General features: G+C 30.0%; 1 long non-coding RNA gene across 1 annotated transcript; it reads right to left on the bottom strand.

Moving 5' to 3' along the window:
- Positions 1 to 218: 218 nt before the first annotated feature.
- Positions 219 to 6,146, bottom strand: LOC129605597 (uncharacterized). The gene is made up of 3 exons (XR_008696724.1): positions 5,554 to 6,146; positions 5,058 to 5,466; positions 219 to 605 (listed from the first exon to the last, which is right to left on the bottom strand). It is a non-coding gene; the product is annotated as an uncharacterized LOC129605597 (long non-coding RNA).
- Between the last annotated feature and the right edge of the window lie 7,902 nt (positions 6,147 to 14,048).

Raw genomic sequence — 14,048 nt, 5'->3', positions numbered from 1 at the left:
CTCCTTGTTTTTACTTCTAATTATTACAGTAAGTGTGCTTTGTAAAATAATAATACCCATGAGCTCGTGTTAAAGATGAAATGAAATTAGAATTTATTTAGAGCATCGTAAAGCTAAGGATTATTAAATTTAAACGAAAGTTCTCATGAAAAAAATTAGAACTAAGTTTATTCTTCAATGAATTTATAATTTTATTCGGTTACAACTGTTTATAATTTATTTTTTTATTTTATAACTAAAACTGAAATATCATACAAAAGCAAAAAAAATATTTGAAATTAAAAATAATCTTAAAAAAATGATCTGCAATACTTCGTATCGCGTTCCACAACTTAAACGTATGAGCATATACTTAAGTACAAACAAATTATATAAATGAACATATTTGCTTATAATAAAAAACAAAAATACTCTTAAAGTACATTAAAAAAATTAATACAAGAACTCGCGATCATTTTAATAACTCTTTTCTTTTCGCATAGACGACAGCTTGTTAAAAATATTGTATAATAGATGGATGAATGCACAGTTTCTGAATTGTTGGTTCATTTTACACATATTTACTTCTTGATGAAATGGCTGGATTCATTTTCACATTCGGCGGTCTATCAGAAAAGTCGAAAAAAGAAAAATCAAAAAATGAATAAAAAAAATAACTAAATAAAAAAATTAAAAGAAAATTCATCGCGACTCGCTAAGTCAATGGCCTAAGTTTTCATATTACGTCACGTAAATCATAAGTATGTATGTATGTTAATTATGTATGTATGTGGATTCGTACCTACGTAATGTTATAAATACTGATTTTGTGAATACATATACGAATAGTTCTTGAGATATTTTGTTATTCTCTTGTTTAATATACATGTGCAATTGTGCGATACATGTGGAATATTATTGTGATAAAAAGAGCAAAAATTAGAATAAATGTTGAGGAAGTATAGAATTTTTAGAATATTCCGGAAAGCGTATAAAAACAGGGCTCAAAACCCAAAAAGTAGAATGATAATGAGAAACTGCGATAAGAACGAACACTATCATTGATTGGTCACAATGCACCTAAATTACATACCTGGTTCACCGTGAGGTAACATAACTTGAAGTGTATCAAAGAGAGCTTGTGGCGTTTGTGATTTTCAAAACTAATTAGAATATGATAAATAATTAAAATGTGACAGAATATGATAAAGGAGAAGCATTTAGGAGGTTTCAAGAAAGATGAAAATTTAACCAAATCTAATAAGAGTATAATAATTATTCACAATTCTACTTTTAGAGTTTCGTTATAATATAATAATGAACAGTTATCAAAAAATCTTTAATCTCCTAATACAAAATCAACATTTTTTTGAAGTGCGAAGTCCTCAAATGGTTTCTCATTTATCTTGTCTTCCAAACCTCTTATTTTACGGTCTGTATTAATTTTTCTAATTTAAGTTTGGATTTGGATTCAAATTAGAAAAATTAATACAAAATAAATATATAAGAAAGTGTATAGAAATTTTTAGTGTCGAATTTTATCCAGTAAATGCTTGTATAAATTAAATTACAATTGATTCCACATTATTTATTTAGTTCTTTTATAGAAGTTCAGACACCATAAAGAACTCAGTAAGTAATGTAATTAACATACTAATTAACACTTTTGGTATTGTTTGTCATCATTGTTGTTATATTATTATTCAGGGGGCACATATCATTGCACATGGTGGATGCTTATGCACGGTTATCATCACTAGCAGACATCTTTGCTTATGTTATTTTTCTCGGCTCTCAGATGTGGTTTCTAAGATCCAGAGATGCAAAATATAACTGTAATCATTATAGTTTAACTTCGCCTATTAACTCATACATTTTCGACACAAATTTATACTTAGTTTGCAATACTGCTGTAAGTACTCTAACCCAGCTATAGCTGTCACCTTCATCCTGTAATTTAATCTGATCCATTTAATTCTTTTAAGACCATCTGGTAATTCTCAAGTAGATATAAAGGTTTTTGTGAGGAAGACAGCCGGTTTAAAATGAGAAGAATGAGAGGGATTATTTTTTCTTCTAAAAACTTTTAACAACATGAGGCAGTTTTAAATTACAGTGTTGCATTAAATTATATGCATATATTTTAATTTGCGAAATATGTGTATAAGTCTTCACTTAAATTATTAATATCGGATCCCAGTCTGCCAGTCGAGGATTGTTATTGAAATTCTACGTCATTTTCAGTAGAACAATTAAAACGAAGATTTTCTTTCGACTATTGTTAGGAGAAAAGTATATGTACATATTTTATGTAATGATTTAAAAAAAAAATATGTACATAATTTGTGAAACAAGAAAACAAAATCTGTGTTTTAAATTTTTTCTTCCTTAGATATAAAATAACATAATCTAAGAATAAACATTGTGTTACTAATACTGCAAATATGTAAATAATGTTCCGCTACCAAACTATAGTAGCGTAAAAAGCAGAACGTCATAGAACGAAAAGAAAACTATGAAAAATAAGCAAAATAAATATCGGCGCGACGCGAGTCTGTGAGTATTTTTATCACAAAAATAATTACCAAAGGGACAATATTCACATTTATTATTAAGTAATTTGCAATGGAATATGTACAGATGCATATGTTAATATCACATACAGTGTACGTTCAAAAAAATTTGGTTCTAGATTCAATAGAAATTTACATACATCAATATTTACAAAAATGCATATGTACTTACAAATGCATATGTACTTACGCAAGAGAACTGGCGTAAATCACAAAATATTCATGAAAATTGATTATAGAAATTTAATTAGCATTTGTAGACAATTGAGAATTATGTTGTGAATTATTGTTATTAAATTCGGATCAAATCGGTGGTTTGTGAAACAGCACATTTCCAATTAAAAACAGTTACATAAGCAATTAACAATTATATACAATTAATTACATTATTTTCTTAAGATCATACGATCATATTAATATTACTTTTATTATCATATTTTAAAATATATGAATTAAATATTTCATAATTATTGCATACTTTTAGGATAAAAATAAAACCAAAACAAATTTTCTACTAATTGAAAGGTTCATTGGATCCTCAAAAATATTTAAATAAATTTTGTGATAAGGAAACATTTTATTGTTACTTATTTGCTTTGATAAAAATTCTTTCTTTAACCGTTAAGTTTTCGAAATTGAAAATGTTTTTATGGTTTACACAAGAAGTTGTCATAAAAGCGTATCTATATTTAATTCTAGAATCTTTTGCATGTAAGAAGTTTCATAAATAGGCGCAAGAACTGAGTGAAACTTTTAAGTAATTTTTTTTGTAATTGTTTTGGAAATGTGCAAAAAATAATATATTGAGCTTATATATTTTCTTCCTTGTAGTTTTAGAAATGTTCACTAATTTACAAGATATACATACATACTTATTTATATATACATATAGAAAATTGAACATGTTCACATTTGTTATTTTTATATATCTTTACATAATTTATTTCACATGAGTTCACTTCTTCACGTAATACTTATTCTATTGAGATAAATTTATGCATAAATTTTTAATTTTTCGCTACAGACTATTATGTGCTTATACATATAAATTCTTACATTATTTAAGATTATTTTGTACATAAGTAATGTACATAAACAATGTTTTTCATTTCTCTAAAGTGTTAAAAAATTAATTTCTTTTTATAGCAAGATATGAATAGCAAGATTATTGTCAGATATAGAAAATTATACTTGGCATTTTGGCAATAACTAATGTTGTCATCGAAATAAAATTTAGTTGTCAAAATGCCTCCTTTTGAGAATTTTCTTGATAAAACTGCAGATTACTTTTAAATATTATTAGTTTGGAATATATTTCAAAACAAAGAGAAGTGAATTTTTTTGGGGGTTTTCATACACTGAATAATTAAATACTATTAAATTATTTATACTAAATAATTAAATATTACTAACATTTTAGTAAAACATATTAACATATGAAGTATTACACTTATAGTATACATATTAATTACTACACATATAAGTAAATATGGTAGCTGATTACTACTATTACAGTATTTTTTCCGTTTATAATACAATAAATTTATTGTTTCTACATCTATTTTTATCTAATTCAGGTGTACACAAAACAATATTACAAATACATCCAAAAATAAAGGTAATACCTATATGACCATAAATGATATAAACCTTTATGATATGAACCGGTAAAAGAAGGCGAAGAACATTTTATAATAAGTAATACTTTTCTTGAGAGAAATCAGTAATCATGGTATATATACATACATACCTACAATTACACCTATGTTTACACATGATTATAGAAATGAGTATACGAGAGTTATGTCTACATATGTATATTTAAAATTGGAATTTAGAGTAATCGTAAAATATGGGAACAAAAGCTTTTTTAAGAATAAATTTAATAAAAAAAATAGGTAAAATAAGTACATACATATATGTATGTATGAATGTGTGACAAGCCTACCTGACAAAAACCTTTTTGACATTTTAAAAATAAATCGAAAATTTTATTATATGTACATATATCTGTTTGTAATGTTTGATTTTCCTATTTTCTATGAACGCAGCTCGGGACTTAAGGTAGTACCTTTTTGTAAGAACATATAACTCAAACTTAAAATATAAAGCTTAAAATATAAGCATTCATAATGTTCGTATTGTATATGAATGAATGTACTAACTGCAATTTTAATTCAAAGACAAGTTTAACAAAATGCGTTTTAAAACTTTTGATTTAATTCCAGGAAAACTTTTGTGAGTACGTCGTAGTAATATTAAAAAAAAATCAAAGGTTAACCTAAAAAAAATTAAAAAAAAAATTTACAAAAAGAACCTTCAAAACGAAATTAAAAATTTTGAATACCCTACATACCTGTCTAACTCCATTTCATAAAATGCACATGCATACTTATGTACTTACATATATGTATAAACATTTAATGTACTAAAGTAAAAAACAAGAATACAATACATTAATATGAAAAAGACGAACAAAAGAAAAACCTGTTGCATAAAACTTACGTTATAGGCTCTCATATTACTAAAGAAAGACTACGTTGTTCGGTTTAAATCTGAATCCAATATGTTTAGGAATACTTGTACTACACACTAAACAAGATTTATTTTTTTATTTTTTTTTTATTTTTATACTTTTAGTAGTCTGTCTAGAGTGGTTTTCCATGCACATGATTGTTGATTCTTTTTTGTTTTCTTATCTTATTTGTGTGGTATTTTTGAAATTGGATGGATTTAAATTTCAACGATCGTTTTCTGTCTCTTTCATTATTTTTTTTTAATTCTATTTCATTTTTATTCTCAATCTCTAAACTCTCTTTATACAACGTTTTCAATTTTCAACAAAACAAAATGAACTTTTACTCTTAGTCTCTCGTTTTTTATAATATCCTGCTGAATCATCACATGTACAGTACTGGTAAAAAAAAAGCAGAATTATAAGAAATAAACAAATTGTTGTGCTTAAAACAATATTTTTGTTTCCTATTGTGCAATCAATCACCTATTCTAAAAAGTTATTGTATTAGTAACATTGCTATCCTGTTATTTTTCTCCTTTTTCCAACACTTTGATCAAAAAATTTGGGCACTGCGGTTTAAATTTTGATATTCAATTTGTGAAGGCAAAGTTTTGTTTTATCTATGACCATTCTTTTTTGTTATATTTTGCTAAATTATTCTTACTTTAAAAATTTCCGATTTCTTTGAGCATTTTAAACTTCTGTTTTATGTCGTAACTTACAAATAATACTTTAACAATTTTTTTATGCTGATTGCCACCATTGTGTTACAAAATTCTCATTTCACTCACTTCGCTCTTGTAATCTAAATCATAATATTCATATTATTTTCATTTTTCTTTCCTTTTTTATTTATGTTATTATTATGTTTAGCTTTTTTCTTTTTTAAATCGCAACACAACCTGATGTTTAAAAAATCAGCCATATATTCATACACCAACATTACAGTATTGATGTTTGTTGTTTTTTTTTTCTTTCTGTTATACTGCTCGCTCTTTGCTGTTGTTGCCAATGTTACTAATATTGCTCATAAAATTGCTTTATATTTTCGTTTAGTATGATTATATTTATATTGTTTTGTATTCCTGTTTTACTGTGGTTGATTTCTTTTCTTTCTCTTTCGCCTTTTGAAGTTTTTTTGACACATTACGATACGATACGATTTGTTCGACAATCAACTAAATATAAAATCAACCCAACTAGTTTTATATATGTTTGAATTATTTTATTATTCATTTATTTATTTTTAATTTTTTTTTCATAAGTATTGAATACATAATATAAAATTGTTCAGTCTCAAAGTCTTCTCAGTCGAGTACGACGTCGAGGTATAGCGAGCGAGCGAGCGAGTAAAAAAAACGATCATAAACATACAGATACAGAATATACTGATGGACACAAAATTACACATAATTCACTTCACAAAAATCACAACACAATATAAAATTTATTGTCTCCGTTTTTTTTCTTATTTTTAATGTTAGTTCAGTCTTTAGCGTGTAGTCAGTCAATCACGTTGATACATTGATTTGTGCACTTCTGTCTCGTTGTTTTTATTTCTGCTTTTAAAATAATCTCGTTAAAGTTTACTATTAAAAAAAAAATCAAAATTCTCGTAAAAATTTTTAATTTTTCAGCATTTTTTAATTATTAGTTTAAAAATAAGTTTTATGTAGATTTAATTTTGATCAGTTTTAATTTGTTTTTTCTATATCTTGTTAAATTTTTAATTATAAATTAAATTTTAGAAAAAAATTAAATAAGTCTTTTAATCAATTAAATTTAATTGAAGATCTCATGGGAATTTATTTTTTATATTCGCAAAATAATATTGTGAAGAGATTTTGTATTTAATTTAAAAATAAAAGTGTTAGAAACGATTAATTTTTTAGTTTAATGTGAAAGTAGTGAATTTAATTTAGAATAAAAAATTATTAAATAATTAAATATTCGGGAAAATAAAGCATGATACAAGCAATTAGCACAGATTGAATCATCAAGTGTTCTTGTTTCTAATATTGAAAAGTCAAATAAAAAAAAGCAAGGAAATTGAGCGCATTAAAAATTTTAAGTGAATAAAATTGTTATACATTTTAATTTTAAATAAAATCAATTTTTTAATAATGTCAGAGAATAAGAGATTTTGATTAAAACCAAAGTGTAATTGGAAAAACAAAAAAAAAAATTATTGAAAATTCTTTTATAATTTGTATGTACATATGTACATACATATATGAATAGTTTAAAACTATACTTGGATTACTTTAAGAAAACTGAGTTTTGAAGTTCGCATTTTTTAAACATCATAAATTTTATAAATTTGGTCTTCAATCAACACTTTTAACATTGTGCATTTAAAAAAAGGATTTATTTCGCAAATTTTTTCAAATGTATGTAAGTTAAATAAAATTTTTTATTTTTAGACTTTTTTAATAATACAAAATGTTATTTCCCAAAATATGAAAAGTGCAAATGTTATTCTTTTATGTAAAACTGTTTAAATTTTATTATAATTGGAGGAATTACTTTTGCTATCAGTAGAAACTTGTATTTATTTACATTAATTAAAATTTAATTAGAATATTAAAAACAATTATATATATTATATTTTACCTAAGATTAGGTTCTGTAATGTGTAATCTTAGGTTCTGTAATTTACATTACAGAACCTAAGATTGACGACAAAAGAATGGTCAAAATATTGCTTGTAAATTAGATACTTACGTACCCAAAGCCTTGATTTTAAAATTTTTAATTAATAAGAAAATTTAAATAAAAAATTTAAAAATCAATTTAATTCTCAATTCAAAAAACTACATACCTTTATTAAAATAGATAACTAACTGAATATGAAACTAGATTTTATTATAAAATACTTGCACTGTTCCTAATTAATTATTTTAAATTTAATTATTCTAAGTTTCATAATTACTTTTATACCCGTACTTCAAACGGCAATGTTAATTATTTTAGCTTTCTGTTAATCTGGACGAGCAATTTATTCTAGCTGAATAATTTTAAAATTCAGCTATTAAGATTTGCATAATGAATCTTCCAATTTGCCATTTTCTTTTTTGCTCAATGCTTTAAACTTTGGAAAACTTAAGATTTTAAATTCAAACATATTCTAAATATCTACGATCTTTAAGTAATTAAAAAAATGAAAGTTCATCAGGTTTTAATGGACGCCACATAATGTGATATGAAACCTATGATTTTTAAGTAGATGAATTACATATTAATAAACATTTCTGTAAAAAATTTTGAAATCTGTCGATTTTTTTGTTTAAATAAATAATACTTAAATAAAGAATAATTTCCATGAAAAAATTTGCAGAATTCAAAATTTTCTTAAAATTTATCCAATTTTACAACATTGAATTCAAAATTTGAATGATATTGAGTTGAATGATATATTATACTTTTTAAGTACTTATTAACCAACAAAAAAAATTTTAATGCCTAACGTAAATAACTAGCTAGAATGAAACTCCTTAAACATATTTACAATCGTATAGCATAGCATACTTTTGGGGGTAAATAAACGGTCTTGTCTGTAATACATGTCTCAGAAATCATTTAATTTAATTATAATATTGTGTAAATATTCCGATATTTTAAAATAAACTGTATTGTGTTGACAACGCTTTGCTAAATAATTTTCGATAAATCTTAACACATGGTTATACATACAACCATGTATACATGCACTTATTGAGCCAATAATTAAAAAAAGTTAATGAAAGAGCTTGTACGAAATTTCTCTAACTGCTTATTTATTTCAGTTAAAAATATTGTAATTCAACGATGTATGTATGTATATGTAAATATAATTATGTATGTATTTAAGTGTATACATCCGTTTATATATGTACATTCGTATATGTTAATATGTACATATGTTATCCATACAAGTTTGAACATGTTCTAAATTTTTTTTAAACAAATTAAATGGAGTTAAATGGGAGAATGAAAGAAGTAAAAAAACTTTGGGGTTTAAAGTAAATTTCATATTGTAAATACTTTTTGTCTTTCAATTTCAATAAAGTACAAGCTGTACGAGCGAGCTCAAATAATTAATTTTACAATTAAGAAAAAATCAGTGTACAAATTGCTGTAAAAATATATGTAATTCATAAACGCTTATTATGAGTAAGTACCTATGCACATCCTCATAAACGCGGCTGTTATTATACATACATACATACAAATGGAATAAACTTATAGACATATACATACATACATATATGCATATTCATGTATATTTGGCGAAATTATTTTATACCACATTTTTTGTTTTAAAAAGTGTTAATACAGATTTTAAATATCAAAATCATAAGTATGTTTGTATGTATTTTTTTATGTTCTATTCTAGCCCTTTCAAATTTCGTGTTTGTGGATTTTAAATAAATTTCTTGAAGAGATGAGTGTTTCTTGAATTTACACTTTATGGTTACGTTTTTGGCCAAACTAACTTCATCTGCATAAATTATATATTTACTTATGTATACATATACATACATATAAAATATAAATTTTTATAAAATTCCAACAGTACATTCATGTAAAATACTTTCAATTCACTATTTAACTTTGGCTCTTTAATTTTCCAATTTACTATTAACATCCTGACATATTGAAATTTTGTTCAACACACGAATTTCAACCAAAATTTCAGCAACCTAGCGTATTAATATATACATATGGTGTTCACGTTTGCGATTATACTTAATTTGTAAGAATTTTAGAACCTGTATGTTTAGTGTCACTTCTATTCATAAATAATAATTTGCGCTCCAAATAAAATAGATTTTCCAGATCCAGAAAGTGTACAAACCGACAATTTTTATGCTTTGAAGAATAAAACTCTAATTTTAAAGTTGCATATCTACATTGAAAGACTCATTCTTCCGTATACTTATGTGCATTATTCAGAAACTGCAACAAACTATTAAAAAGTCATATCTCATTCATATATGTATGTATATACAAATAAAAAAGTATAAACCTAAGTATGTCTAAAGTAATTTCTTTGGAAAAAACTAAAAACCAAAGTAAATAAAAAAGCTATTAACCGTTGGGCGCGAAACTATACTAAGTATAAGAAAAAGATTATTGTGCGGCTTAAGTATTTAGCCAAAAAAAGAATAAAAAACCAAAATCATAACCAAAATAAAGAAGAAAAGGAACACAATCTATTCATTTTATTTACACAAGATATTTTAAAAATATTCTACAGTATTCACATTTATACAAATTTATTCACATACATACATATTTATGCCTAAATATATTGATGTTTACATAAAGAAATAAATAAAACTTTATAGGTTATGCTCGCTATAATAGACTTAACACATAGATAGAGTAATGCTGTACGATCTGGGTATGAAAATATCGTTACAATTGTGTATTTATAGTTTTATATGGTGATGTACAATATATTATATTTTATTGATATTTTTAATAAATTTATAGTCTTGTACTTTGAGGGTGATCATATTTCGCAAAACGAAAGATTCGTCGATTCTAAGGGAACCGAGTGGGACAGGAGTAACCCCCGAAGACACCGCAGCCATTTTTGACGTATTGTAGCCCCCCCCCCCACTATCCCGTCTATAATATTCTCGTCCCAACCACAATGCCGGAGATATCCCTAAGGGAGTTGGACAACAGTTCCCGAGCACTTAGGGACCCATGTCCAAGACAATTGCGGCGCCGAACAGCCAGTGCCGGACAGTCGCAGAAAATGTGCACGGCGGTCTCATCGCCACCCCCACAAAATCTGCACAGGGGGGAGCCCGACTTCCTCAGCCTATGCAGGTGGTACTTCACTCGGCAGTGCCCCGTGAAGAAATTCGCAATAGTGAGAACCCGGCTCCTGCTCATCCCCAGCAACTCTGCGGTGAATACGCTGGAGCACGCCGGTCCCCTCCGTGCCAGCCCATCGGCAATTTCGTTGCCCGCATGGCCACTATGGCCCGGCACCCAAATGAGCGTCACTCTGTTCTCCAATTCCATAAGTGCACCTTGCAGAACTTCTTTATTGTATTTTGTGAGTGAGTCTTTATACTCTTCCCACGAACCCGACGCCTTGGCCTTCTTGAATAGTTTTCTGGTCTTTAGTCTAAGCCTTGAAAGCTCTTCATTCTACCACGGGCACTTCCTATTGCTCCGCCTCGGCTTAGCGCGGTAGCTCCCATGGTAGGCATTAGTAATAGTCGCCGTCAGAGCCTCGCTGGCCAGTTGGATATCCATCACCGTTCTGACAGAAGCAGGAACGGATCCAATCCCATCCATGAGGAGCGTTTCGAATTGACTCCAATCTGCGGATTGGGGTACCCGATACATTTCTTCTGCCAGGCCCCCGGAGACCATGATATCAAACCTAATCTGCCTATGATCGGACATGGATGTCTCATTTGAGACACGCCATTCACCAACCCTACTGCCGATAAATTCAGTGCAAAGGGTTATGTCAACGACCTCTTCCCTAATTGCATTTATGAATGTCGGCCTATTGCCCTCATTCATAACCATTAATTTATTGCTTTTGTTTATATTGCTGCTTGCCCAGACGGTGTGGTGGGCATTGGCATCACTTCCTATTATAAGTTGGAAGTTCCTCCTTCCACAGAAGTCCACTAGATCCCTCAGTTGCTCGTCCGGGTGGGCACAGTCCTATGGGAGGTAGGATGAGTACACAATAAACTCTGTCCAGCCCCCTGAGGACTTGACCTTTACCAACGCAGCTACCTGATCCTTAGAACAGTAATCTGGGATGGGAAAATACGTTAGCCTTTTACTAAACAAAATGCAAGCCCTAGGCCTGCCCCCAATTGTATTATCATACAATAGCTCACCTGTTAGGCCCTTAACCTGATCCTTCACTATGTAAGGCTCTTGGATAAGGGCAATATCGAGGTGATCCTTCATAAATCTATGAACTAGAACATCAGAAGATGCCCTAGCATGCTGTAGATTTATTTGGATGCACCTCACAGTCATATCATTTCCTCCGGTTCTTGTCTATGGGCTTTGGCCATTTAGACAAAGGCTTTACATAAGCCTTGCTTCCCATTGCCGCCTTTTTACACATCCTGGTGGGCGCCTGCCCCGCCACAGCCTCTTTTGCCGTCCCAGGTGCCACGCAAGCCCCTCCAACAGCAAATACCGAAGCAGTTCCGGGCTTTCCAATGGGCTTGAGCCCTTTTGAGTCACCCGGGCTTTATCTTCCTGCAGACACTGGTTATCCACTCCCTGGTGTTTTGATTGTTGCATGTTACGGATATCCATCCGTCCCTTTGCAACGCTGCAGTGAATTGTGGATGAGAGTCCACAACTCTTGATGCAGTCTATGAGTGATGACCACCTTGACCTGTGCTACTGCATCCCGATAAGAAGTCATTTTCGGGTTTTGTTGAGGAATGTTTCCAGGGACCTTTTCCTCAATATTGCCCTTCATCGACCTCTTTTTTGAGGGCCCTGCATCAGGGGTGTTGCTTTCCGACCTTTCCCTCTCCTGGGGATGGTCGGCCACAACACCCGATCCGCAGGCCCTCAGCTTTTCTAGCCTTTCCTTGTCATATCTGCGAGCTTCCTCTGGGGACATGCCATCCCTGATATAAACCGCGATACGCCGCTTGGATGCACCGGAGAAATATTGTTTTCTTTCCCTGTTGTTCAACCTTTTCAGATCCTCCTCAGTTTGTTGGATAATAGGTCCAACAGGATCCTGATTATCCGTCTCCATCGGAGGCGCCGCCTTGTCCTCTACTGGCGTGAGAAGGAGTTCCTCCTCTGCGTCAGTCGAGAGAAGCTCCAGTTTCGGCTGCGTCAGTCGAGAGAAGCTCCATCGGAGGCGCCGCCTTGTCCTCTACTGGCGTGAGAAGGAGTTCCTCCTCTGCGTCAGTCGAGAGAAGCTCTAGTTTCGAAGACCCTTGAGCACTAACTGGGTTTATATTAATGTTGTCCTTAGTATTGTTGTTGTTGTAATTGTCACTGTTGTTATTGTTGTTGCAGTTGTTGTGTTTGTCACAGTTGTTGTTCTTGTTGTTGCTGTTTTTGTTGTTCTTGTTGTTGCTGTTTTTGTTGTTATTGTTTATGTTCTTGTTGTTGTAATTGTCACTGTTGCTATTGTTGTTGTTGTTGCAGTTGTTGTGTTTGTCACTGTTGTTGTTCTTGTTGTTGCTGTTTTTGTTGTTATTGTTTATGTTCTCCATTTTTGGTCCCACGAATAGCGCGGGAAAGTAAAGTCACCCATGGCAGAGCCCGGCATACCATGGGAAGGCTCGTTTAAACTGGAGGGCGCCTGATATCCAGAGTCCGCATACTAACGACTAAGGTCCCCCTTAGCCACGCAGTCATCGGCATATGCTGTTTCACCTTGACTTGGGACGCCTGTTGTCAGCTGACGTATAGATATAGGGCTGAAACTCACAAAGTAAGAGACTCGCGGCGAGACATAACCAAGACACGAACGTAACTTTGATCGTTTCAATCACCCCTTTATCCTATTATATGTACTTAGTCACTTGGTCTTAAAACAGCTAAGTTAAAAATTCACTTTAACCTTATATTGCTTTTGAGTATGTTATTGCTATCTAAAAAGTTCTTAAAGCATATAAATACTCTAACAATATACATAAATAAATCCTAACTAATTACAAATATAAAACCACTGGTAATCTGATAGCCGCAAGCCGATTCTTAATTTGATCATTAAAGGTAAACGTATAACAAAACAGCTCTTTGATCATTATTGCCAATTTAACGCACTTTTCCTTCAAAGAAAATTAAGTAGGTTTCTCCTTTCAATTATATTCGTATCGCCAATATTATCCTAAAATATGTATATATTTTGAAACAGAAACAAGTGCGGATGAACAGCCTGAAGTTAATGGTACATTTCTTTCCAATTTTCTTAAAATTATATTAAGTGACATAGACCACTATTTTATAACATTTCTATTAAATAT

Source organism: Condylostylus longicornis, unplaced genomic scaffold (assembly GCF_029603195.1).
Source record: "Condylostylus longicornis isolate FDR11 unplaced genomic scaffold, ASM2960319v2 ptg000013l, whole genome shotgun sequence".
NCBI classification, from domain to species: Eukaryota; Metazoa; Arthropoda; class Insecta; order Diptera; family Dolichopodidae; genus Condylostylus; species Condylostylus longicornis.
Note: the sequence above shows the minus strand (reverse complement) of the source record. Positions and strands in the feature narration are given on the sequence as shown.